Source organism: Sphaerodactylus townsendi, linkage group LG01 (assembly GCF_021028975.2).
Source record: "Sphaerodactylus townsendi isolate TG3544 linkage group LG01, MPM_Stown_v2.3, whole genome shotgun sequence".
NCBI lineage: Eukaryota > Metazoa > Chordata > Lepidosauria > Squamata > Sphaerodactylidae > Sphaerodactylus > Sphaerodactylus townsendi.
Window position 1 is genome coordinate 32037141 of NC_059425.1, and position 27066 is coordinate 32064206.

The following is a 27066-nucleotide window of genomic DNA, read 5'->3' on the forward strand; positions in this document are numbered from 1 at the left end:
ATAATGTTGCCAAGCCTTGGTTTCTGTCAGGCAAAGGAGGTGGAAGGAGGCTAAAAAAGATAAAAGTGAGGAGAGAGGGAAGGAAGCAGGGGGGAAAGGTGAGAAGAAATAGAAGTGAATGGGACAATAGAAAAAGGTATCTGAGTGGGGGAGAAGAGGGGGGAGTCTGCCAAGCAGAGACGTAGGTATAGAATTTTTATGGGGTGGGTTCAGGGGTGGGGCCACACCCCCACCTGCCCCTGGGGGGGTGTCCCCACTCCTAAGCCCCGCCCCAGCCTCAGTGCTTATGAAAGCAGCTCTCCGAGATGAGGGACAGCAGACTCCCCTGCCCCCCCCCCCCACCGGCTGGCAGCCGGCAATCCCTCCTGCCCACCCCTCCAGGCAGAGGCGTAGCATGGGTGAATGGAGCCTGGTGCCAAATCTGAGTCCCCTCCATGAGTTGCCTCTATGATGCTGGAATTTACCCCTAAACAGCATCATTTTCAATAGTGTTTGAACTAGGAGCCCAGATTCTCCCTTTAAATCCACCTTAAAGGGAGAATCTGGGGGCCCCAGTTAAAACAACATTGAAAGTGATGCTGTTTTGGTGTGGATTATCCCCCACCCTGAAACAGCATCACTTTAAATGTTTAAACTGGGGACCCCAGATTCTCCCTTTAAATCCATGCCAAAGTGGGTGGATTTAAAAAGGAGAATCTGGGGAAAATTGGGGGGTGCCTGCTGTCACGGGTGCAATTGTTATGCTAGCAGCACCAAACGTTCAGGGTATCTTTAGGAGACTCTTGTGATAATACCACACAAGTTTGGTGAAGTTTGGTTCAGGGGGTCCAAAGTTATGGACTCTCAAATGTGTAGTCCCCATCTCCTATTAGCTCCCAGTGGAAACAATGGGGGATGGGTGCACCCCCTTTGGGAGTCCATAACTTTGGACCCCCTGAACCAAACCTCACTAAACTTGGGTGGTATCATCCGGAGAGTCTCCTGAAAAATCCCTGAAATTTTGGTGCTGGTAGCCTAAAAACCGCACCCCCCTGCAGGCCAAAAACTGAAAAAACCCTTTAAAAATACAAAAACACCCACGAGGAGGCGGAGCTTCGGACATGTAATGGGGGGGGAGTTTAAACCCAGGGAAAAAAAACCCTTACCTAGGTCCTTGCTGCCAAGGGAAAGAAAAGAAGGGGAAGCTGAAAATTGGGGTGTGAAGAAAGACGGTGGGTGGCTAGGAGAGACCCAAGTTGAGACAGGGCGAGCTTGGGGGAGCAGCTAGTAGGAAGGAAAGAAGAAATAATGTGGGAAGCGGGTATGACGGTAAGAGGAGATTTTCTCTGCAAGTGTTTATGTGATATATTTCATCTATGTGTTGCTCAGGAGTTCCAAACAGGACTTAAACCAAACCGGTATCTACAGTACTGCGATTCAGTTTCTAAGACTACCGTTTTAGTTATGCTGACCCATCGGCCCTCAGTTCTCAGGAAGCTTGTATGGGCTGCATACAAGTCCCATGCACAGAAACAGCATGGAAGTTGCCATGTGGGCATTCTCCACGTTAATAAACAGTATATGAGGCACAAACATAACATAATCTGCTCGTGTTATCCTTTAGATAAAATACCGTGCATCTCCCGCTGGGAAGTCTAAAACCCTGTGTAAGCATTAAATGGATTTGAGTTTCCTGTTCTGTGGGGCACGGAGTGCAATTGATTAGATGCTCTCTTACGGCACCATGCTTCTGAGCGTTGTTTTCAGATAGCTGTATTTGCCCAGTTCCCTTGTGCTCGACCAGAGTCTGCCAGGTGGCATCAGGGATCCCAGGAGCGCTGCTGTATTTGAGTGGCTCTGGTGGCATGTGTTTAGTTTAATTATCCAGTCAGCTGGTGTGGGAATCAAGCAGAAGCTCAACGCTGCTGCCGAATCCTTCGCCTGTCACAGCAGCGGCAGCGTGCAGGAAGGAGTAGACACGCCAAATGGATTGCAAACAACCCAGAGCACATGGAGCAGAGAGTGGGCGACGACGGAGCCTTGCAGTGGCAGAATGCTAAGCATCAGGTTGTGCACACGCCAGAAGCCTGCCTGTTTAGCCGGAAACTACATAGGTAAGGAGAGTGCGCCCCATTATTTTGCACAGCTTTTAGCCGCAATTGCTGCTTTTGTGTCGGCACGTCATTGAACCTTTTAGAACATTCTTTTGTTACCTCCTGCTTTTTTCCCCCCTCTGTGTTGCGGCTTCAAATGCTGGTGTCCTTCACCAAAGACCTCTGCTGTTTCTATGCACACCACATCTGCTGAAGAATGGAGACGGAGGAGGAGGACCTTTTGGTGCCGGTTATCTCTGTTTATGTAACAGTGCAAAGAGAAGCTGGTGCCCAGATGCAGGTGTGCGTGTAGATTTTTTTCAAGCCAAGAAGCTGGCTTGCTCAGTTTCACTGTTTGAGGTCTGGTCGTCTGAACTTTTTTGATCGCTTGTTCCCGTCTCCCCTTTGCCTCCTTCCCTGCCCTTCCGTCCCTTTTGCATTCACGAGCTCAGGGCAGCTTTTGGATAATGCAGTAAGTGAAAACATTATATGTTCTGGTCGTGACCTTGAAAACCAGTGTGCAAGTGTTTAAGGTGGTCATATTTGCCAGGAATCTTTTCAGCTACTCACAGAAATAGCCCCCACCCCTTTTTGGTAGAGCGGGGAAGGTTCTTAAAGGAACAGAAAGTAAGACAGAAAAGAGCTCTTGCTTGGTATACGCAGATTGCTTAACAGTCGGTAATCATTGACAAGCCGTAAATGCCGCAGAAAAAGTTAATTATTTCAGATTGCTTTCACCCAACAAGCCGTCACCCTTGCAAAGGAAGTCTTTCTTCTAGTGGAAATTGATTTGCTGCTTTTGTTCCAGCAAGTTCTGAATGTCATTGAGTGGGAATGGTGGACTTGCATGAAGCTCTAGAAATCTTAACAAGCACACTTTAAAAGCACAGCGGACAGAACCTGAGGATCTATTATTTACGGCGCAGCAGACTTGAGCAGCGTACCTAGCGTGTTAGCAATATAGTATCTTTGGCTCAAGATGGCATGGCATGGCATGGCTTAGAAGCACCGGGGCACCTCACTCGGTAACGACCAGTACATGCCTCTTGGATTATGTTAACGTGTCTCTGACAGAGTTCCGTTTGCTGGGAAAACAGAATTGGCACTAGCTGCGTGCAACAGGTGCTACACAGCATGCACAGGAGAACTGGACTGAATAGACCTGCACTGTGACCATGACTCATTTCTGACTTGGAATTCTGTGCATTCACAACCTGAAGTGATGCATTACTGGGTGCGCGTCATATTGTGTAATGGTTCAAACCGAGGTGCAGGGAGAGTGACCATATGGTTCTTTCTTAGGCTTGCCTCCTGGTGACATACAATATAGACTTTGATGGATCACTAGTTTCGAGAGTGTCCAAATCAGTGATAAATGTTCAGGGAGGTGGCATAGTCTCCAAAGTAACCTTTTGTTGCCGTTAAGCTCTATGCTTCCACTTGTTTTTGGCTTAGAACCCTGAAGAGGTACAGATCTTCCTGTAATTGACCTCAGCATTAAAGTAACCCAAAAGCCTCTCTTCCTGGCCATTGTTTTCTCGCTGCTTCATTAGCTGATACCTTTGCTTTATTTTTATTTTTAAATAGTGAATTTCCGTCATTATCTTTTGGCAACTTATGCACTGCTTTCACTTTCTTCTAGAAGAAGTAAAGTCTGGTGCACTCACGGTTTCCCCCCTCTTAGGTACACACAGCATCAGTTTATTGTGATGTTTATCTGTACATGGGTTTTACTATTGCAGTCGTATACTCTGGGGCAGGGAGGTCCAAAAAGCCTGTGATTCTGAGATGACAAAGTGTGTAGGTATGGGAAACGCACACAGGTTAGTAATGGGCCTCCGAGGGGCAAATCTGAAATGACCTTAAAGCTGCCCTTTATGATATCAGATCACTGAGCAGTTTAGCCCACATGGTCTATTTTGACTGGCAACAACGGAGATGCTGATGACCGAATCTGACCAAATTCTACCACTGAAGTATGTCTTCCACCAGAATACTGAATTCATGAAGTTGCTATATGCTGTATTCCCGAAGTCTCTCCCTGCTTTCCCTCAGATTGGTTGTCAAGACCCTGCTGTATGTTCCCTTATTTACAGAGGAGAGCCAGCATGGTGTAGTGGTTAAAAGCAGGTGGACACTAATCTAAAAAAAAACCGGATTTGATTCCCGCTCTCCTCCACATAAGCAGCACAGTCTTGTCTGGTGAACCATATTTGTTTCCCCACTCCTACATTCCTTCTGGGTGACCTTGTTAGTTTTAGTTCAGCAATTTTAGCTTTCTGATGAACATGGGATACATACTTCTGTCAGCCCCTGCCAGCAATTGGCCATGCTGGCAGGGGCTGATGGGAATCGTAGTCCATGAACATCTGGAGAGTCGCAGGTTGCAGACCCCTGGGCTAGTCACAGTTCTCTCAGCACTCTCAGCCCCACCTACCTCACAAGGAATCTGTTGTCTGGAGAGGAATGGAAAGGAGTTTGTAAGCCTCTTCAAGTCTCCTTACAGGAGAGAAAGGGGGGTTTTAAATCCAAATTCTTCTTCTTCTTTAAAATCCAGAACAGAACTTTCTGAGCTGTGGAACTGTTGTTTGTCTGGGGAGATATGCCTGCCTACCACTTCTTTCATTTTGCTACCTAAACGTAATGTTCTTGTGTAAGAAATCTGTCATGAGTGAGGAGTTGTTATTTTTACGTTGGTTTTTCTGCAGTGTTTAATGTTCGTTGGTTTGTTTTTAAGGAATTTTTACTTTAGCTTGTATGCTTATGGATTGTGTTTGCTCCTGGTATTTCTGACAGAGAAGAGCAAATTTTACCAAAAAAAAAATCAAGATGCTAAAATTAAGGTTGGAAGGAAGGCAAAATATTTTTCAGGACCTGTGGAATGGACTGGGAATGTCCTTACATGTCCATATTTCTAAAATCTTATAACAAGCTAGATGTATAGCTTCAACTGCCCTGGGAACAAAGCGAACGTATATGGTGTCATTTTAAAATACTGGTGCATCTGTGTTTGCCCAATATGCCTTAGAAACTCATTTAGTGAAGATAGTAGCATTTTCAAAGAATTTTTGGATCACACAGGATGCTTTGAGGGAAACCATCACTATCATACCTGTTTCATATCTATTGAAATTGTGTAGTATAGACAATCCTGTGCAACACGTCTAGCATGTGGCATGGGAATGCTACTTAAAGAGTAATCTCCCCTTGTGTATACTTATATATAAAATACATAAATGCATCTAGGTCCTTTTCATTCTTCTCTTCCTTTTCATCCTTACAAAGCACAGTGCCATAGACTCCCTTTTTATTATATGTGGCTATTAAAGCTCTCAAAAACCGGCTTTGGTGGTAAGGATGCAATTTTCCCCCCATTTGCTTTATTTAATTGCTTCTGTGCTCCAAAGAAGAAATAACCAAAACCTAGTTTCATGTTTTTTTATTGGTAGTGACCACAGAGGTTGCTATTATTATTTGTTTAGTTCTTAAAATGTGGAACCATTTATCTTTTGTCCAACATCACTGAAAGGACAATCTCAGAAGGATTCAGAAACATTGAGGCCAGCTGCATGTGAGCGGACGACGGAATAAGCAATAAGAGTATAACTGGGAGGGGGGGAGGAGTCCTCCAAGGAAGGAGTCTTGAAAAAAGAAGCTGTTTTCAGGACAGATCTTAGCTATAGTATCTTTGTTTTGCCCTTGATCTTCAGTTCTTGTGAACACAAAGCGAATGTAGAGTGCCTGGTATTTGCTTTAGCTTGATGTTAGATGAATGCATTCCTGGTGAACGTCTTTGTGGCGTTCTGTGTAGGCTGCTGTGAGAAGAGACAATGTCCTGGCCGCTGTGTGAGTCTGGAGTGAGTGGAAGCATCGTTTTCTGGAACAGAACAATGGCTTCTGCAAGAAGAGGGAAAGATCTGACACATAAAGATCTTCAGGGCGAGTTCTTTGCGTCGTCTAGATAGCAGTGTGTGCTAACTGCCAACACAGCTGTCTTCTTTTTCTTGGGAGTGATCCATTTAATGCATAGGTGTCAAACTCGCGGCCCTCCAAACTCGGCAGCCCTCCAGTCCATAACATCTGGAGGGGCGTGAGTTTGACACCTGTGATTTAATGTATTGTAATAAACAAATGAACTGGTGTTACTTAGTGAATTGTTAAAATTTTATTGCCTCGTTGGGACAGTGCAAAACCCACTTGTGGCTCATGATTAGAAGAAGAGGAGGAGTTTGGATGTATATCCCCCCCTTTCTCTCCTGTAGGAGACCCAAAGGGGCTTACAATCTCCTTGCCCTTCCCCCCTCACAACAAACACCCTGTGACGTGAGTGGTGCTGAGAGAGCTCAGAAGAACTGTGACCAGCCCAAGGTCATCCAGCTGGTGTGTGTGGGAGTGCACAGGCTAATCTGAATTCCCCAGATAAGCCTCCACAACTCAAGCGGCAGAGCGGGGGAATCAAACCCAGTTCCTCCACATTAGAGTATACCTGCTCTTTAGCACCTAGAGGTTGTCCGGAGGGCTCGAGGTGATCTGGGTTGCCTTTCTGTTGTTTTGAACAGGAGTCCCTTTCCAGCATGACTGTGGTCCCAGGAGCCCGATATTCAAAGTGTTTCCCAGCTTCTGTTAGTATTTATGTTGCTTCCATGTCCTTTGACTTGTCATGGGAATAATGTTTGCCTGGTATGCTGGCTCTCACAAATAGCGGTAATTCGTCTGTTACAGAGCGATGAAAGGTAAAGCTGGTTGCTAACTGTGCTACTTGTTTGTAATGATCCACTGTTGTTTACTAGGTGTAGTCTTCCTATCTCCCATAAGCACCCTTCCAGTGACCCAGGGGCTTCATTAGCAAGTGGGGCTTGGCGTCAGTCTGTCCCACTGGACCTCACTTCCTTGGAGCTGTGTGAAACCTGTTCTGTTATTTTAAAAGTGTTGCACTTTGCCTCTCTCCCCACCCCCAACCCCCACCCCTTCCTTCTTGAATATTCATAGAAAGTGTGCAAGATTTTTCTGTCCTTGCTTTTCTAACCAAATCCTGTACACCCTCCCCACCCCCCAACCCCCCGGCTCAAAAAGCAGCTGTACAAACTGGTATGCCCAGTGCTCCTTTTAACCTGAGGATACTGAAGTTTAAACCCCGGACTTCTTGTATGCATGCGTTGTACCTCTTAACTATGATTTTTCACCTTTTTTGTAGATGGATGTTAAAACAATACTGGCCAGGGCCAGAGGGCTTGAGCTTTCAGTATCTAAAAACATCCCACACAAATGAATAACTCGATGGTTGGTGAATGAGATAAGGAAACAGTTACTTGGATTGATTAGAAGATTGGTTGTGACATACCTTTTCCTGTAGTCGATCCCCATTAAATGAGTGTCTGCAGACTGTGGTGTGGTTTGAACAAAGACACTAGAGTGGCATGCAGTTTCTCCTTCCCATGTTCCATTTTGATAATGAACTGTAAGAGGATACATAATTTGGAAACATAGAACATTGAGTTGGAAGGTCCAACCCCCAGCTCAATGAAGGGTCACCCTAAAGCATAGGTGTCAAACTCACAGCTCTCAAGATGTTATGGACTACAGTTCCCATCACCCTCTGCCAGCAATGTGCTGGCAGGGGATGATGGGAACTGTAGTCCATAACATCTGGAGGGCTGCGAGTTTGACACCTATGCCCTAAAGCATCCCTGAGAAGTGTTCATCCAGCTGCTACTTGAAGACTGCCAGTGAGGGGGAGCTCACCTCCTCTCTAGGCAACTGATTCCACTTCTGAACTGCTGAATTTGGAGTGTCCTGATCTACACACATTCCGAACAACTACATTCCATTGCTTGTGCAATTCCCATGGGAACTGCATTTGGCCATGATTGCAGCTAGGGAACCAGGTCTAATCGCTACCTCGTCCTGCCTCAGATCCCCTACTGCTGCCTGATACAGCTGTGTGAGTGCTGTGTAGTGCAAACAGTTGAATTTGATGTACCTTTTTGTCTGTAATATGTGAATCAGGTCTGCGCAGCACATTGTTGTATGCTGAAGGGTAGGGCTGGCTTCAGACTTTAGGTAGCCTCTTTCCCAGAGCCAGCATTTGTTCTTTTCAAATGCTATCAGTGAGCTGTTCACAACTAACTTTTGACATACGTTGCCTTAAGCAGTGGAGTTAGCCAGGTAACTGTCAGATACATTTCCTCTCCTTTACAGAGGAAGAAAAAAAAAGGAACACTTGGGAAGATTGGAATTTTTCCAAATAAAACCCACTCGCATTTCTTTAATTGACTGTAATGGTGAGAGAGATTTTGTTCCAACTTCTGTGGAGATAAAATATGTGAATCAAAGGTGCAACCCAGCATAGGGAGGCATATGTCAATCAAATTTATTTCACAAAAATAAGGTTATCAATACTAGTCAAAGAGATGTTGGAGACTTGTTCCTTTCCAATATTTTGCCAGTTTCTGAAGACTCTTCTGCAGGGCGTTTTGGTATTTGAAACGGACTTTTTGCTGAGATTGGAAACAGATTTTAATTTATTTACTCATTTGATTACTGTGACTGCTGGTTGATATAATTTTTGAATATTCTTTAATTATTTCCTGGAAATGTTTGGTTACCACCATTTATGGATTTAGAGCTTCAATGGAACATTACCTTCTGGTTGGCTTCAAGTATTTATGGTTTTGCTGTGATGGTTTTTACACTGTTCTGTTCTTGTGATTGTTCTAAAGGTTCTTGTAAATCGCCTTGAGGATTCTTTGGGGTGGAATATAACTGTCCTGAATAATAATGAACGACTCTTAAAAGTACATTTACAGCTTAAAATTCTATATTCTCACATTTTTGTGTTTTGAAGTAGATTCAGTAATGACTTGTCTGCTAATGCACATGAATTGTAAATTATGAATTGTGTTGCAATATTAAAAGAATTCAACTTAACCAAATATGAATGATGAATAGTTGTTTTCTTCCTCAAATAATCCACCTTCTTATTTAATTCTTTGACTCAAAAAATGTCCTCTCCTTTACAGAGGAAGAAAAATGTCTCTTGTACTCATCTTAGAGACGAGCTTAGTCAGACTCAGATCATGGTGGTTCTACCCCAGAGTGAGTGTTTGAATGTCTGACTACCCCTAGAACATGGGAAGGAGTAATAATAGAGAGATTCTCTGGGCACATGTGCAACGCTGAGAAAAAGTACTAACCCCCCCCCCCCTTCTAGGCTCGAAGGGTGTGGCATCCAGGACAAGCTTTAATGTCTGTGTCTTTAGAAATAAATATTTGTAGAAAGTGTCCCCCCTTCCAGCCTCTGGGACAGATTTAATCTTTCATAGCAGTAACTAAGGAGTCTAAGCAAATGGCTGACAAACCTGCTCAGCTTCATTCCAGCTCCATTTACACACATTCCTTCCTTACTGAATTCTTACCTTCCTGGCTGATCTGCAGGCTTCCATGAAACCATTTTTTCTCCTCCACTGCCTTTTAAAAAATTATATATCTGTATCTATATAAAAATTAGAATAATTGCAGCACGTTAAGAACCATCAGTTCCACCTCCTGAGACTTTCTTATGATGCGTAGCTGCAAAGTTGAAGCAAGCTCTTTCTTGAAGCCGTTGAGTACAGATAATTCTCTTTTCCACCCACCCAAGCTGTCACGGTGGTTGAATGATGGCCTATCACAACATAGCTCAGATTTAAAATAATGGGATTCAAGTGAAATGGGCTTTGCACGGAATTTCACAGCCAACGCTTGAATCATGGTGTCTGACCATACCAGAGGATACCTGGATGCTGGTAACTAACATCTCTTTTGTTGTTTGTTTGTCCAGCTGGTAGCTGTAGTACAGGGGTGTCCAACTCTGGCGCCCCAGAGGTTCATGGACTATGATTCAGACTGATGGGAATCGTAGTCCATGAACATCTGGGGCGCCAGAGTTGGACACCCCCGCTGTAGAACATTTGAAGCAAGCCAAAGTGAAATCAGGAAACAACGCACTTATTTGATCTCAGTCCTATGGCTTAGACGAATGTGCAGATAGAAATATATGTATAAATATTACAATCGTTAAGTATTACAGCGTTGTTAAGCAGCAGTTATGGAAGACCTTGCATACGCTTCTTCGTTTAACTTTTGCTTCCGAAACACTTCATGTGATATTTCTGCTTACATTTCTACAGTTTTGAAATCCTTTCTAATGGTGTAGGTACTGAAGTTGCCCAAGACCTTGAGTTTCAAGACTAATGTATTCCTACTTGAACCAACAGTCTTGAAACGTGTATCAAAATCTGCTAAAGTTAGATTTTTTTTGTAGGAAAAGCAAAGTTGAGTCTATAGTATTATTCATTTTACAATTATAACACAACCTATTTGAGTTATATTTGAGTTAGCTTCATGCGTATTAGCTTCTTTCTAAAAATTTTTTGCCATCAAGTCACATCTTTGACTTTGCAGCAACTCAGGTAGTGGTGGTGACTTGATGGCATCAGACAAACTATGGACTACAATTCCGATCAGCCCCTGCCAGCATGGCCAATTGGGAATTGTAGTCCATGAACATCTGGAGTGCCATAGGTTCACCACCACGGCTATAGGGTTTTCAAGGCAAGAGACTTTCAGAGGTGGTTTGCCGTTGCCTGCCTCTCCTGGACTTCCTTGTTGGTCTCCTATCTAAATAGTGACCAAGGCCAACCCTGCTTAGCTTCTGAGATCAGCTAAGATGAGACTCGGCTAGCTTGGCCAATGCAGGGCATTACAATTTTGTTTTTAGCTAAGACTGTTAAAGTGGAGACAGATGTGCCACGTTCAGAGTGGTCATGGTTGGTTCTTCACCTACCATGTGAGTTGAAACTAGCTTTGCAGCTTGTTTTGTGATATGAATGAGTCAGCACTCAGCCTTGCCTTGCCTGTGTGCATGAAGAGAAAGGCCCGTGTAACTTTAAGCATCTCTGCTTTAGAAGCATCTGTTTTTCTCATGTATAATTTCATATTAATTAATCTTTAACCATACAAAATGTTTATTCCATTTTTTCTTTGAGGAGGGGCAGAATAGTAAGTTTCTGTAATTGAATCTGCTCCATATTGGTATCAACTAACATGTGGTTGCTGCTACTCTTGGTAGAATTTTTCCCCTTTCTCCATACCATATTTAAAATAACTTGCTGCGCACGCCTTTGCAGAGCTGACATCTCACTTCTGATGCATTGATATGTCATTTATGGAGTGGCAGGCTAGAAGGAAGCAAAAAATGACATTTGCCCCACCCCTCCAATGTTTTAGAAGGGAGGGAAGGAGGGGGGCATCCGGCAATGTCTAGTTGTTAAAAACTCCTATCAGAATTTTAAGCATGTGATTGTGCAACATTAGATTGGTAAAATAATCCCAATGGAAAATGTTGGCATTTTTCAGTGGTTGCCATGGTTACATCTGATTCTCAACCAGGGAAGAACAAGTGGGAATTGACTTATCCTTGTTGGGAGTATGGTGCTATATCACTTTTTCATGTAGACTGGAGGGCTTAAAAGGGCAGTTGGATAATCAAGAGTTCACGTAATCAAGAGTTGGAATAGAGGTACATGGTGCTAGTAGTCAATGGCCTGGGGTAACAAGGGGAGTTTGAATAATTAAAGTTCTGTTTGCGGTCCTCAAAGGCCTGATTCCTGGGGCTGGATATATTTTGCTTTCCCAAGTACACTACGGTGCCCCCTCAGTCCCTTAACAAGGCTGCAAAGAATCCCGTGGAGCCTCACAAGATATCCTGAGGCCCACCTCTTGCAATTCTCGCTATTTCACCTAAATTGTTACTGCCCAAAACAACAACTTGAATTTTCTCCTGGAGGCGAGGCTCGGGCATCCTGATTGGGTGATTCCCAACCCATTCTCAGGGAGGCAGGACCAACTTTGTTGTCACTTCCTGTAGGGGGTTGGGCACCCAGCTCGGATCCAGTATTGTTCCTGCCTAGCTAAGGGAGAGCAGGGCTTGGACGGTGCTCCAAGCTTGGATAGATTCCTAAAACTTTTCACTTCTTCACTCTGTGTCTTTGTCTTCTACAAATTTCAGTAAGTGTTAGTTCGTCTCGTCTCCCCTCAAGGTCTACTTCATTTCCCACCAAATTCAGGAGGCCCTCGCGAAAGCTGCTCTTACCGTGGCCTCACTGGCGCATCTTTTCACCTCCCCACCGACTCCTTTGAAAATCGGGTCGCGAGAAAGCACTCAGGAGCTGCCACCCGGCCCGGCAGCTCCAGCTCCAGCTCTGTAACGACGACCGCTGCCAAGGCTGCCCAAAGCTTAAAACCAGTCGGGCGAACAACGGCCTACAAAAAAAAGGCTGAACGCCCCCTGCCAAGCCAAAACCCCAGGAGGAGGAGCTCACTGGATGGCTTAATCGGAGCACCAGCGCCCTACCCAGGACGCGGGCTGGCGGAGCTCGGCGAACTGCCCCCCCGCACTCCCCAACCACCCAGGACGGAGGATTGCAGAGACCGCTACGTCTCCTCTGCCGAGAGGGCGGGGAAGACACTGGCCACGCCGAGGAAGGCTGCAGTCCTCTCCAGCCAGAGCAACTCGGGCGGGCGAGGGAAACAGAGGCACTGCAAAGATCCAGGCAAGATCGCTGGCAAACGAGGGGGGAGGCTTCTTCCTAACTGACCTGTGACTCATGGGCCAATACTTCTCGGCACAACTAATGCATTTATTTACCAAAAGAATGAGGGAGGAGATTTCTCTGTATGATATACAGAAACAGAAAAGCCACAGCAGGGGCTTAAATTAGATCCAGACGTAGGTGGGATAGACGAGGAGAAGGTACAGCTCCAGTTCCTCCTCAGGGTCCCGGCAAGAGGTCCCCCCCCATCCACCTCCGGCCATAGAATTCAGTCTATTTCCCTCAGACTCCAGGAACACAACGTAGGGAGGAGATGGTAGAACTTGCATGAGCATTTCTCAGAAAAAATGAGGAAACCCCCCATTGAACCCGCTGAACAATGCAAACGCTTTAAGCAAAGAGTGAACTGCCCTCATGTTACCTAAAACCATATCAGCAAGTAGTGAATTGCATACGATGAGGCAGACGCTGAAGACCCATCGCCCCCTCAGACTCCAAAAGCCTAAAAAAGGCTGTCCCAAAGGGAAGAGAAAGAAATTTTTCCTCGAACGGAGAATCCCCTGAAGCTTTCCCTCTACCCGAGTACTTTTCGAGAGGAGAACAGGGTGAGAATGGCTCAATCTAGACGCCAGCAAAAGCTGCCCCTCATTACTCAAGAAGCTTTATGTGCTTCCAGACCATATCCATTCCATGATCCAAACCTCTAGCTCTATTTCCTGTCGTGGCTGTTCAGCTCAGGAGGACTGGTCAACACAAAGATGGAGAGGGCACCCTAAAAGACTCCTCGACTCCAAAGGGGAGGCCGCCTTAAAAAGAATGCACTGCAATCAGCCTAGCCCTCTCAGGTCAGAACACTGGCATCTTCCTCGCCACCATGGCCAGAGCTGCCATAGTCTGGGCCAGAAGGATCTTTTATCCATCATCCCCCCCAGAAATGCACATAGGGATTAGAGAGGGAATGGAGAGAATGCTGTCGGGTCAGCTCCTTCATTCTGGGCTGACTCCACCTTTGACGACTCATCCTTAACTCCCCGCGACAAGGGCCTGGGAGTCTCTGGTTAGGGAGACAGGCATGGCTAAGGCCTGGCAGGTACCACTCATTCTGTAAGCAAGTGGTCAGCAGCTACTTACTCACCATGGGTCGCTACCAGCTTGGAAGCGAGTTAGATGCAGTTCTGGTGGAGTCAAAAGGAAACAAGAAAACCATGCCCAGGTATGTTAGATCAGACCAAACCCTCATCCTTTTCAGGCCCTACACCACATTCAGGTCACAAAGCCATTACTAACATCGCGTCCCAGGGATGGCAGATGGTATCCAACATCACTCTCCTTCCGCATTTCCAACAACAACAGCAACTCCACAATAATTCTTCCTTTTTTCTGCATTCTCCAACTTCAGACAGGGCAGGGGGCAAATCTTTCCAGCCCCGACCGACCTGCCAGGTCCTGACCACCATCACGACATCCGTCGCCGGGCGTAGCTGCAGAGGTTCCACCAGCGCTGACAGGTATGCCACGCTCTAATTCTCACCGGACTCCAGGAGGTGGGGAATCCACCGTGGTTACTCCTTACAGAGTTCTCTACAGAATCCCCAAACCGCATTCCAAGCCTTCCTCACATAGCGAACCCAGCAAAGAAACTTCGAACTCAGGAGGCCATTCATCATCTCTCCAGATCAAGGCAATCGGAATCAGTGTCGCGACTTCCTGAGCTGCTTCCTGCGAGTCTTCCACCCCAATTTCTTTACTGTACCTGTAAGAACGGGAGAGTGGCGCGCCATCCTGAATTTAAGGTATGTGAATGAGAGCCATCCGGCCTAGACGTTCAAAATTTGAAACCTTAACATCCATCGCAGGAAAATCTTCGTCCGGGGACCATCTCACGTCGCTAGACTCACCGAGGCATATCTGCACATACCCATAAATCCACTGCATCGACAAGTTTCCTGAGATTTGCAGTAGGAAAGAACACTATCAGTACCGGGCGCCTCCATTTACCCTCATTGATCACCAGAGCTGCTCACAAAGGTGCTCCTAGCACTCCATCACGCCCTCCGAGAACAGGGCACTTACCGTGCACACCCTTACCTCGACGACATTTTGGTCAGGTCGCCTCCAAGGAAAAAGCGGAGAAGATGTACGGGTCGGTGATGAAAACTCTGCTCTATCATGGTTTCTTAATCAATTTTGCCAAAAAGCCTACTGGGCGACTCCACCAATGCGACATGGAGCACCTTAGAGCCATAATAGACACTCAGCGCTAACGCGACTTCTTCATTCCTCAATGGCGTCCCTCAAAATTCAGGAGACTCTCGACTTCCTTCATAAATTGTAGTCAGGAAGACTTTCCCTCTCTGCAGTTAGCCGTTGATGGGCCTCCTCATTTCCATAATAGACATAACGCCAGTGGGACGCATTCCATGCGCCAATCCTCCTCCAGAGGTTTCTTGAGACCCTACCAATGGCTCATAATGCAAAAAAATAGACAAGACAGTAATCATCCCTACATCGGTCGGGAACAGAGCTCCTCACATGGTGGTCGCGACTCAAGAACAACATGTCCACAGGCAAGTTCCGCCCTTCAATGCAATTTAAAGAGTACAGTGATTTTCACAGACGCCAGTCTTCGGGCTGGGGAAAGCTCCTCCAGGGCCAAACCGGGCCTAAGCGCATCTGGACTCCTCACCAGACTCCAGCTCCCATCAAATAACCTTCTGGAGATGATGGCCAGACTGCCTTAGCACTCCAACAATTTCCAAGAACACATCCACAACCGCCACGCATCGGTGAGAACGGACAACATTTGGGAAAGCCAAGGCACATCTCAACCACCAGGGAATTCCTAGATCCCTCCAGCTACACCAGGGAGGCCGCCAACATCCTGTCTCTGGGGCAGAACTACACCTGCAATCTTCTGTCAGCAGAACACATCAAAGGGAACCTCAACATAGAGGCCGACTGGTTGAGCAGACAAAACCATCCTGGAAGCGAATGGAAACTTCTATCCATCCATCTTCCTTCAGGATCAGCCACCAGTTCGGGACTGCTCTAGATAGACCTCTTCGTGATCAGAGAAGAACCATCAACTACCAACCTTCTTCACCAGATATCATCATCCCAGAGCTGCTGCCACCGAGCAGCGCTTCGGACATCCCCTGGCCAGCGTAGTCTCATTTCATATCGCTTCTTTCCACCGTCTGGCTCATACCGAAACTCCTGAGGAAAATATGGAAGGAGTGAAGCAGATGTGATCCTGGTGGCAACTTTTCTACAGGGCTTCTAGAAGACCGTGGAGCTTTTCATCCATTCTTCAGCTGTCCGTCGGCTCCTCCTCTTCGACTTCCTACTCCCTTCAGACATGCTGTCCCAGGGACCCATCCTGCACACCACAACCTCCCCAGTGGCTCTGCTTAATCAAGACATGGCACTTGAACGCCGCTGGCTAGAGAAGAAGGGTTACTCTCCTAAAAGGTGATAAATGGCTCATCATGGCCTCCCCGACGCCCATCTACCACTCCGTGACGCACGCACTTTTCTCGTGGAGATCCTTCGCCAGGTGGGCTAACCACCACCACGCTGACCCCCGGCTAACCCTGCAGCTCGCCAGGTCCTGGCCTTTCTGCAAGAGGGGCTACCAGACAGAGGCTCCTCAGTGAGCGCTAACACTGAAGAGACAAATGGCAGCATCTATCCACTGTCTCAACCGACCTCCAGGCCGTCACTTTTCAAGACACCTAGACATACTCCAGGTTCCTTAAAGGAGTCCACACCAATTCAGCCTCCAGTCATCCACCGCTTCCCGCCGTGGAAACTGGAACATCGTGGCTAAACGCTCTTACTAAACCGCCTTTGAACCAGTACAATCGCACCACTAAGATGGATCCGATGAAACTATTATTCTTAGTGGCAATCACTTCCTCACCAGAAGAGCCCTGTGAACTACGCCGCCTCTCAGTGAACTTCACAACTCTGCGCACAAAAACAAGGTAGTCATAGGAGACTGGACTTCACCTTTCCTACCAAAGGTAGGGAATCGTCCTTTCACCTAAAACAAGATATCGTGGCTGCCGCTATTCTTCCCTTTCTTCCTAAACATCCCAAAGAAATACTTTGGCATACCTCTAGATGTCAGGAGAACTCTCAAGGCGCATACATTATCCCTGCATCGGTGACATTAGGAAAACCGAAGTCCCTGTTCATTAATGTGTCTGCCCCCAACCTGGGAGCACAAATGTCAAGGGCAGCCATCAGTTCCAACATCAGGTCATGCAATTTCTAGAGGCATACAGGCGTCAGCTACAACATTCCATCGGCCTCCACCGGGAATCACTGCACACTTCCACCAGAAGCGCTGCCACCAACGCAGCTCTTCAGATCGCCAGCACCCATAGAGGATGCAAAGCAAGCCACATGGTCCCTCTCAGTACATCATTTATTAGGACACTACAGACTCCTAATCCATGGCCGCATTTACAATCCATTGACTCGCATTCGCCGCCGAAGTCTTAGAACACATTTCTCGGTGATTAACCCCACCCGTTAGGGGACACCTGCTCGGGGAGGTCCCAATCAGGATGCCCGAAAGCCTCAGGAGAAACGGTCCATTGGTAAGACTTACCCCTGAAGGGCCTTCTCCTGGATCGCATGCACGAGGGCATCCTGGCCCTCCCTGAGATATCACCGAATTCCAAATGACACTTCACCTAGTCTAGTCAGCTATAGTCTTAGGGGACCTGGTTTAGTTAGCTACTTCTCCCCCTAAACGCACCTAGTTATATCGTTAGGCACGTTGCCAAATTTACTGTTCCTTGTCTCAAATTTCTGTTGTTACTTCCTAATGTTCTGATCCACATGTTTTTCTCTGGAGTTCTCTCTCCTATACTACTATGCTAATCAAAATACTGGATCCGAGCTGGGTGCCCAAGCCCCTACAGGAAGTGACAACAAAGTTGGTCCTGCCTCCCTGAGAATGGGTTGGGAATCACCCAATCAGGATGCCCTCGTCGCCGTCCAGGAGAAGGCCCCTTCAGGGTAAGTCTACCAATGGACCGGTTCGAGTAGTTGGGCCAACCCTGCAGGGCCCAAAATCTATAAAAGGAAAAGTAGTGTGCTAGACTGTAGGCTGCTGTTTCCAGAGCTGCATTATTCATGCTTTTTGGATTTATTTCCAAGCTTTATACTTTGGTCCAAGAGATGAAACTGCTGCTGACTTATACTGTCAGGGAGAGTGTTAAGTGGGTTAACTGCAGTCACAGTGATCACATTGGTCTCTTCTGCATCAACACATGGGTTTGAATGGTCTACCTGGCAGCAGTTTTGTATGAAGTAGCGAATACTGCATTTCTACAGTCCATGAAACATTTAGTTGGGTGGATTTGTAACTTTTGAGTTGCAAAAAGAGGAAAATCAGTGCTCTCCAAAAGGGGTACAGGAGTTCCCATGTCAACTCTTGACTGGTGTGCCTGAATCCTGGCCATCTTCAAGATAGAAATGCAGTATTGGCTACTTCATACAAAACTGCTGCCTGGTAGACCTGCATCAAGAATTAAAGAATCATCCAGAAGTTAAGAGTCTGGTGGTAAAGTCTTCCTCTCTCAGGCAGACCTGGCCACTGTGATACATGCAACGGTCACCTCCAGGCTTGACTATGGTAACTCGCTCTACGCGGGCCTTCCCTTGCGCCTGATTCGGAAACTGAAACTGGTCCAACATGCAGCGGCGCGTCTGCTCACAGGGGGCGCCTTCTGTGATCATATCCAACCTGTGCTGCGCCAGCTGCATTGGCTCCCAGTGGAATTCCGAATCATCTTCAAGGTGTGGGTTTAACCTTTAAGGCCTTACGCTGCCTGGGACCTCAGATCTGAGAGACCAGATACCCCTGACATATGCCCTACTGCCTCTGCGATCAGCAGAGGCCAATTTTGCTGGTGGTTCCTGGCCCTCTATGATGTTGGCTTTTCCACATCGGCCAGGACTCCACGGCCCTGGGTCCCCAGCCTGGTGGGAACACTCTCCCTCCAGCTGTCCGGGATTCCCAAGTGGGACCTTGGTGAATTCCTCAGGGCCTGTAAGACTGGAGTTGTTCCACCGGCCTTTGGAGTGTCCAGTGGCTGAGCATACTCTCTCCTTCCTCCCCTGCTCTTTTGCACATACCATCTGATGCACTTTACCACCTTATTATCCTCCCCAGAGAGGAACCTGACCCTCTCCCTTTCTTTTACTGGGGTGATCTTAATTGAATTGGTCATAATAGGGCACCTATTATGATATTAACCTCTGTTTTTAAGTAGCTTTTAATGGATTTTAGTATTGTATGGTTGTTATCGATTTAATTAATTGTATATGTGGTCGTTGTGTAACCTACAGAGCCCCCAGGGGATGGGGCGGTTTATAAATCGAAACAATAAATGAATGAATGAATGAATGAATGAATGAATGAATGAATGAATGAATGAATGAATGAATGAATGAATGAATGAATAAATAAATAAATAAATAAATAAAGGTGAGTGACCTTTCAGTATTTTGTGTACAAGCAGGCAATGAAGTTATCACCGCTCTTTGGTTTAAATGTTTACTGCTATTCTTCACAACTATTGATGGGAAACTGCTTCTAAGAAGAGTTACCAGGCATGAGAAGAATCCCAGATGATCTGGCCAGAACTGACGATGGGAAATTTTAAGGCATTATAAAGTATTAACAATGTAACTGGATTTTAACTGAATTTCCTGTGAGCTGCCCTGAACTCACCATGGGGAGGCTGGCAGATGGATGGATGGATGGATGGATGGATGGATGGATGGATGGATGGATGGATGGATGGATGGATGGATGGATGGATGGATGGATGGATGGATGGATGGATGGATGGATGGATGGATGGATGGATGGATGGATGGATGGATGGATGGATGGATGGATGGATGGATGGATGGATGGATGGATGGATGGATGGATGGATGGATGGATGGATGGATGGATGGATGGGAGAGACACAGTGGGCAGGAACTTGATTCGGCCATTGCCTAGGTTTCAGGTTCTCTTTCTGGACTTCCCAGGATGTGACTGTGAAATCTATGATCCGATCTGAGGCTCCAGAACAAACTTTAGTAGTAGCCCTTTGAGTGTGCTTAATACTTGATAAATTCTCATACTGCTGTTCAGCCTGTGCTTGAGATCCAGAGAATTTTCTCTTGGACCTTCTGCATCTAAAATCCTAGATGCTGAAATGTGTGAAAAGTGATGTACACAAAACCATATTGTTGATCCAGGCTTAGTCTTACAGTGAAATTATTAGGTGAGTCACAGGTGCCAGATTTTAGTTGGAATTATTCATTAATGAGCAGAAATGGGAAAAATCTGCCAGTAGTGGAGCGCGCGCGCGCGCACACACACACACACACACACACACACACACACACACACACACACACGTGTGTGTGTGTGTGCGCGCGCGCGCTCCACTACTGGCAGATTTTTCCCATTTCTGCTCATTGGTGGGAATGAATTCCAACTAAAATTGATGCAACATAGCAGCGATGCCACAATGGTTCTACTGTTTGCCAGTCACTGTAAGACTAAGCCTGGATCAACAATATGGTTTTGTGTACATCACTTTTCACACATTTCAGCATCTAGGATTTTAGATACAGAAGGTCCAAGAGAAAATTCTCTGGATATATATATATCATACATACATTGTGCCTCAAAGCTACTTTGAGTTTTGTTTTGAGAGAAAAGCAGTTAATAAATATTCTAAATAAACAATGTTGCTTGCTAATTGTAGCCAGTATTGGGACGATGTTTTCGTGTTTCAGGCTATTGTAGGCTATAATATAATATGATATATTGTTTTTATTATTTGCCATCAATAGATTTTAATCTTGGTTTTAATATTATTAACTTATGGTTTTAATATTGGTTCTAATGTTATTAACTTATGCTAATTTCTATTATAATAATATGCTTATTTCTGCAAGCTGCCCTGAGCCTGACACCAGTTGTGAATAGGCACAATAGAAATCCAATAAAATAAATAAATATTGTGTGTCATCATAGACCAGTGGTGGCGAACCTTTGGCACTCCAGATGTTATGGACTACAATTCCCATCAGCCCCTGCCAGCATGGCCAATTGACCATGCTGGCAGGGGCTGGTGGGAATTGTAGTCCATAACATCTGGAGTGCCAAAGGTTCACCACCACAGTCATAGACTATCAGGTGTATTACTGGCAACAGGTGGAGCTTGAGGAGAGGTAGGAGGCCAGCTTTTGATGCTGGGGAAGTGAAATTAGGTCTAGGTATCAGGTTTGATCATTGTAATCCATTTTAAGTCCTCAGTGAGAAAAGCAGACTATGAATCAAGCAAATAAATGGTTTGACTATTCATGGTTTGGGACTTTGGGTGATTCAACTAGTGCAGAGTCTTTAAGACAGGAGTCCTTCAGCACATTATGCAGACAGACTAGCCTTGGAGGTAAGCAGGAATAATTCCAGTTTTATATAGAAGTCAGGCTGGGCCAAAGTTGCACACTCCATCTAGAGAAAGGGGCTATGCACTGTTGGTGGGAACAAAATGACCAGTAAGCCCCAAAAGTCGTAGGTTTGACTGGCTAGGATTTTAGAGACTTCATGGGGAATTCAGTGTGCTGTGGAGTTGTAGCACTATGATATATCAATCCTTCAAGGGGCCGATATGCATTTACTTCTTTGTTAATAAATCAGTCATACTTTACTGTGGCCCACAAGCCCATATACAGTAAAACCAGTGAAACATTAATGCCACAAATCAGTCTTTCCTACGTTGTACAGCATAAATGCGCTAACATCTTCTTTGTTAATGCTTACAATGCAACATGCAACAGCTGTTGAAGCTGCACAAACATGAACAAGTCCTTCCTTATTCTAGGCACAGTTTATAAAGGACTAACTGCACAGTCTGTTTTCTGACAGATTTTTCCCATATAAAAATTGTGGCAGCTGACGGCTTCTCCATAGATACAGCCATGTCTTAATTCCACAGGCACCACCAGGGGATTTAATAGCATGACTTGCCACTAGCATGACTTGCTTTCTTTTATTGTCCAAATGTCACTCTCTCAATTCCGTTCTTTTGTAAGGCAGCAAAACAGAGGCTTCTCCTTGGTCTGAAGTGGATGATATCTCACACTGAGCTTCCAGAATAGAACAAAATGATTTTTGCAAGTTCACAAACTTCACGGTGCTGACCGTTGTATGCGCAGTGACCTTAAAACGGAAGTTCAGTGACTCCGCTGTTTTCACAAGCTGGGGCACTGGGGACAAGATAAAAATTAGTGGAGTGATATACCGTTTGAATTATATAGGCCTAACCTTGACTCACCTATTTGCAAGGAAATCTGTCTTACCTACTGTTGAGATAGTATATTCAATTCATTTCTCATAACCTTGCTATCAGCTTATCCTCTTCCTAGCATTTTTTTAAAAGGCGTGTGATCTAGCCTTCAGGGAAATATAAAGGTAAAGAAGCTCTGACAGCTTTTTTTTGGTGCTGGTTGTTGCAAGCAGTAAGTGGAACAATTCAAAGATAGCAGAAGATGCTTGCACTGAGAGAGACAGAGAGAGAGAGAGAGACTAGAGCAGCACCTTAGGGTCTAGTTCATTTAGTAGAAAAGCACTTTAATGTGACGCGATATTCCACCTGGAAAACATGAAGGCAGTACTGGGGAAACATCTGCAAGGTGTTGTTGGCATAGGTCGACAAGGTTTTTCTTGTTGGTCAAGCCCCAAGAGAATGCAGGAGGTTTAAAAGACCTCTGTGTGTAATTTAACATGAGTCACCTAGCAAGGATATCCTGCAGCTGCCTGGCCCCTGTTGCTCTGGAACTGGAATTGCTATTGTGGCTGGGCATGCCTTGTAGCTATGTTGAGCAGAGCGGTGAGTTGACTTGTCTGTAATATTCAAGCCGCAAGACAGCTGTACAGTAGAATAAAAGGTTGCTTCCTAAGGGATAATCCCTCTTCAGCAATATGCCTGTATAAATCTTGAGCTGTGCTTTGAGAGAGACTCTTGTAATTATTATTTTTTACATATCGCCATTAGGATGAATGGTGCGTCACGAAGTATAAGGAGGCAGGTCCTTGATCCAAAGGAGCTTTCAATCGAAGAATTTGGTTGAGGAAGATGACTCAGGGAGGGGAAGGGAAATGAGAGTAGGCATAAGAGGTGGATGAATTAGACGTTCCTCCTTTTCAGAGGAAGGGGCATGGTTTAGAGACTTAATGCAGGAGGTAGACTTTGAGGAAGGATTGGAAGAAACATTGTAAGGATTCTGGGAAGCAGTTTCAGGGTGAGAGATCAGGAGCCTTTGGAACAGCTGAGGATGGTGGAAAAGAAGCAGGGATATATCAAGATACAATAAAGAAGAGTGGTGTTCCACCCCCCGAACACCTTCCCTCCGCCCACAAGTGTCCTGAGGAGGTTTTCCTCCCAAAATTCAAACTGTCGCATATGCTTTGCTTGAGCAGCCCTGTAGTCTGTTAATATTGTGATGCAGTAAGGTGAATGACATTAGACAGATGGTCTGCCAGCACTTAGAAGGGAATACTGTGATCACAAAAAGTCAGCATGGGTTTCTGAAAAACAAGTCATGCCGGACCAATCTTATCTCTTTTTTTGATAAAGTGACGAGCTTGGTAGACCATGCTGTGGATGTAGCATACCTGGATTTTAGTAAAGCTTTTGACAAGGTGTCCCATAATATTCTCGCAAGTAAGCTAGTAAAATGCGGACTGGACAATGCTACTATTAGATGGATTTCTAATTGGTTGTCTGATCGAACTCAAAGGGTGCTAATTAATGGCTCATCTTCATCCTGGAAAGAAGTGACTAGTGGGGTGCCACAGGGTTCTGTCCTGGGCCCAATGCTATTCAATATTTTTTGTCAATGACTTGGATAATGGAATAGAGGGCATGCTAATAAAATTTGCAGATGACACCAAATTAGGAGGGGTAGCTAATACCCCAGAGGACAGAGTCAGAATTCAAAATGATCTAGACAGATTAAAGTGCTGGGCCAAAACAAACAAAATGAATTTCAACAGAGATAAATGTAAGATTCTAAACTTAGACAGAAAAAATGAAATGCAGAGATACAGAATGGGTGACCCCTGGCTTGACAACATTACATGCAACAGGGATCTGGGAGTCTTAGCAGACCACAAACTGAACATGAGTCAGCAGTGTGATGTGGTGACCAAGAAAGCCATTTCAATTTTGGGCTATATCAATAGGAGTATAGTGTCAAGATCGAGGGATGTAATTGTACCTCTCTATTCTGTATTGGTTAGACCTCATCTGGAAAATTGTGTACAGTTCTGGGCTCCACAGTTTAAGAAGGATATTGACAAGCTGGAATGTGGAGGGCAACTAAAATGTTAAAAGATCTGGAGTCCATGTCCTACAAAGAGAGACTTAGGGAGCTGGGGATGTTTAGTCTGGAGAACTGTAGGTTAAGGGGTGACATGATAGCCAAGTTTAAATATTTGAAGAGATATCATGTCAAAGAGGGAGCAAGCTTGTTTTCTGCTGCCTCAGAGACTAGGACACGGAGTAATGGATTCAAGGTGAAGGAAAAGAGATTCCACCTAAACATTAGGAAGAACTTCCTGACCGTCAGAACTGTTTGACAGTGGAATTCACTGCCTCAGAGAATGGTGGAGTCTCCTTTGGAGGTTTTTAAACAGAGGCTAGATGTTGGGAGTGCTTTGGGAGTGCTTTTATTGTGTGTTCCTGCATTGCAGGGGGCTGGACTTGATGGCCCTTATGGTCTCTTCCAATTCTATGATTCTATGAATGTGGTGATTTTACTTTTTTTTCACCTTGTGTTTTCTCACCTTTGTAGTTATAATGAACTGTAAAAATGCACTTCAGCTGCTCAACGGGACATCTCTCTGTTAAGCAAAGAAACCGAAACCGTTCTGAGGGAACACCAGCAGGCACCAGAGGCTTTATGAAGTTAAACAATGAAACAAGAAGTTTTTATTTATAGGAACAAATAAACAAAAATGGTTCTTGCAAAGGAATAAATATTCATAAACAAGAAGCTGGTATTGAGTGGTTACTATATGCAAGTTGTTTCAAGTGTGGCTCAGGTCACTAGTTTTATATCTTCAAGATGTTACATTCAATTTGATTTAAATTTATATAAACACACCAGTATAGGTGACATATTATTCAGTTTGTCTTTCTACTTGTTTGAACCTTCCTTTTACCCTCAGGTAAGTAGTTCAAAACACTTCCTTAAAACACTTAACTTCTAGACAATCCTGTCCACTAGATATATCTAGCCTACACATTGCTTCAAAGAGCAGGAATTCCAGCTATCCCTCAGGAAACCAATTCATCTCTTTATCTCTATATTTAAAAATCCCACATTCTCATAAGATTCACTGCTTGGTATCTAAGTATGTTTATTTAGTGTCTCTGTTTTTGTTTTCAACAGAGATGTATTACAAATTATTCTGACCTTCCAATCCCTCAAATAGAGTAACGTAACCAATTTAGAACAGAGCCTATTTGGAACACACCCATTCACTCTGGCACTCTGATTAGAACACTTTCAAAATCTCCTCTTTTAGAATTCTGCTTTTTGCAACCAGCCAATTACAAGCATCCCTAACTTAAGTTCTTGTGTGCTGTAGGCCACTTGCGGAAAATATGGCTAAATGTTGGTAATTGCCGCAAGGGGCAAAGCCACAGCAGGCTCTGAAGTTAAAGATAAGATGTTTGTGTCGGATACCGAAAGGGATGGAGCCAGTGTAGAGTTTTAGGAAAGGTGTTGTATGGAATAATCAGTGAAGAAGAAAAATTTGGATTTATACCATGCTTTTCTCAACCGTAAGGAGTCACAGAGCCACTGACAAACACTTTCCCTTCCTTTCACCACAACAGACACCTTGTGAGGTAGGTGGGGCTGAGAGAGTTCAGAGAGAACTGTGACTGACCCAAGGTCACCCAGCAAGCTTCATCTGTAGGAGTGCGGAAACAAACATGGTTCACCATATTAGAGTCCATCGCTTATGTAGAGTGGGGAATCAAACCTGGTTCTCCAGATTGCAGTCCCCCTGCTCTTAACCACTACATCATGCTGAATTATTTTGGTGTTGGATAGAGGTGAGAAGATTACATGAAATGGTCAAAGACAAGAAAGGAGAAGGCACCAAAGATCTGCTCCAATATCTTCCTTGGAGCAGATGTTAAAGGGGGTCTGTCTTTGAGCATCTGGAGGACAACTTGGTGATCTGGGGAAACTAGCGTGGATTTTTTCCTAACAGGTCCTGCCAGGCCATCCTTGTTTGATTTGATGGAGTGACAGTCATACGGAATTATGGGGATGTGGTTGATGTTGTTTATCTTGATTTTAGCAGAGCTTTTGACAGGGTCCCGCATGATGCTCTGATAGCTAAGGTGGAGAACTGCAGACTAGACTCTAGGATATTTAGATGAAATGGGAATGGTTGGAGGACTGCTCTCAAAGCATAATTGTCAATGGCATTTCATCTGGGTGGTGTCTAGTGGGTGCCACAGGGCTTGGTTCTGGACTTGGTACTTTTAAATATTTTTATAAATGATCTGGTTGAGGGGGTGGAGGGACTATTCATTACATTTGCAGTTGACCCCAAATTGAGAAGCTTCAATCTGCTTTGCCCACACAAATGTTCTTATTTCAGGGGTCAGTTTGTCAGTTGCCTGCTATCCTGTAGAAAGTCAGCAACAACCCCCCCCCCCCTTAGTAATAAGTAGCATTCTAATAATTATTAGCATATCAGCATAAGAAGTGGACATGCCCTTCTCCAGCTGGATCAGTTATTTCTGGTGGTCAAAAGAGAAATATAGGCCTCTTTTCTGTTGCTTTGTGATTGCCTCTGCATGCCCTGTTCAGGTTGAAGAAGATAAGTACAGCGTCCCGCGGTGCTCTTTCTTGTGCAAAAAGGCCACTTTTGCTGCCAGGAGACAAGAGTAGCTTTTTCTCTGTTAGGATTGCATAGATTTAGGCATTTTTTAAAAAACTGCGCTAGAACTTTCCTCTTAGCTTTGGAGAACTGGAAGTTAGTCCAGTGCTGAGGGAAGATACATGCATAGTGGTGGCAGCTGGACAGAAATTGTACCTTTTTGCTTGTACAGCGGGTCAAAACTAAGGACCACACTAAAAGAGAAACTGGGAAATCCATAAATACATTTCTGAAAGAATTCGTGTGTGTGTGCGTGTGTGTGCGTGCGTGTGTGTGTGCGTGCGTGTGCGCGTGTGCGTGTGCGTGTGTTTGGGGGAGGAGGTAAATTAGTATTGCCCTGACCTGGATGGTCCAGTTTTATCTGATTTTGGCATGTCTCAGAAACTAAATGACAGCCCTGGTTAGTACT

General features: G+C 45.1%; 1 protein-coding gene across 9 annotated transcripts in view; it reads left to right on the forward strand.

Moving 5' to 3' along the window:
- The window catches only part of NCOA1 (nuclear receptor coactivator 1), a 353900-nt gene that overhangs the window by 191202 nt on the left and 135632 nt on the right, over positions 1-27066 (forward strand). The window contains exon 1 of one of the 9 annotated variants that reach the window (XM_048516908.1): positions 1985-2093. The exons of the other annotated variants lie outside the window; for them this stretch is intronic. The gene's annotated coding sequence lies outside the window, so the exon portion shown is untranslated. Of the gene's footprint in view, positions 1-1984; positions 2094-27066 lie in introns of those variants that run through there. 9 annotated transcript variants of the gene reach the window in all.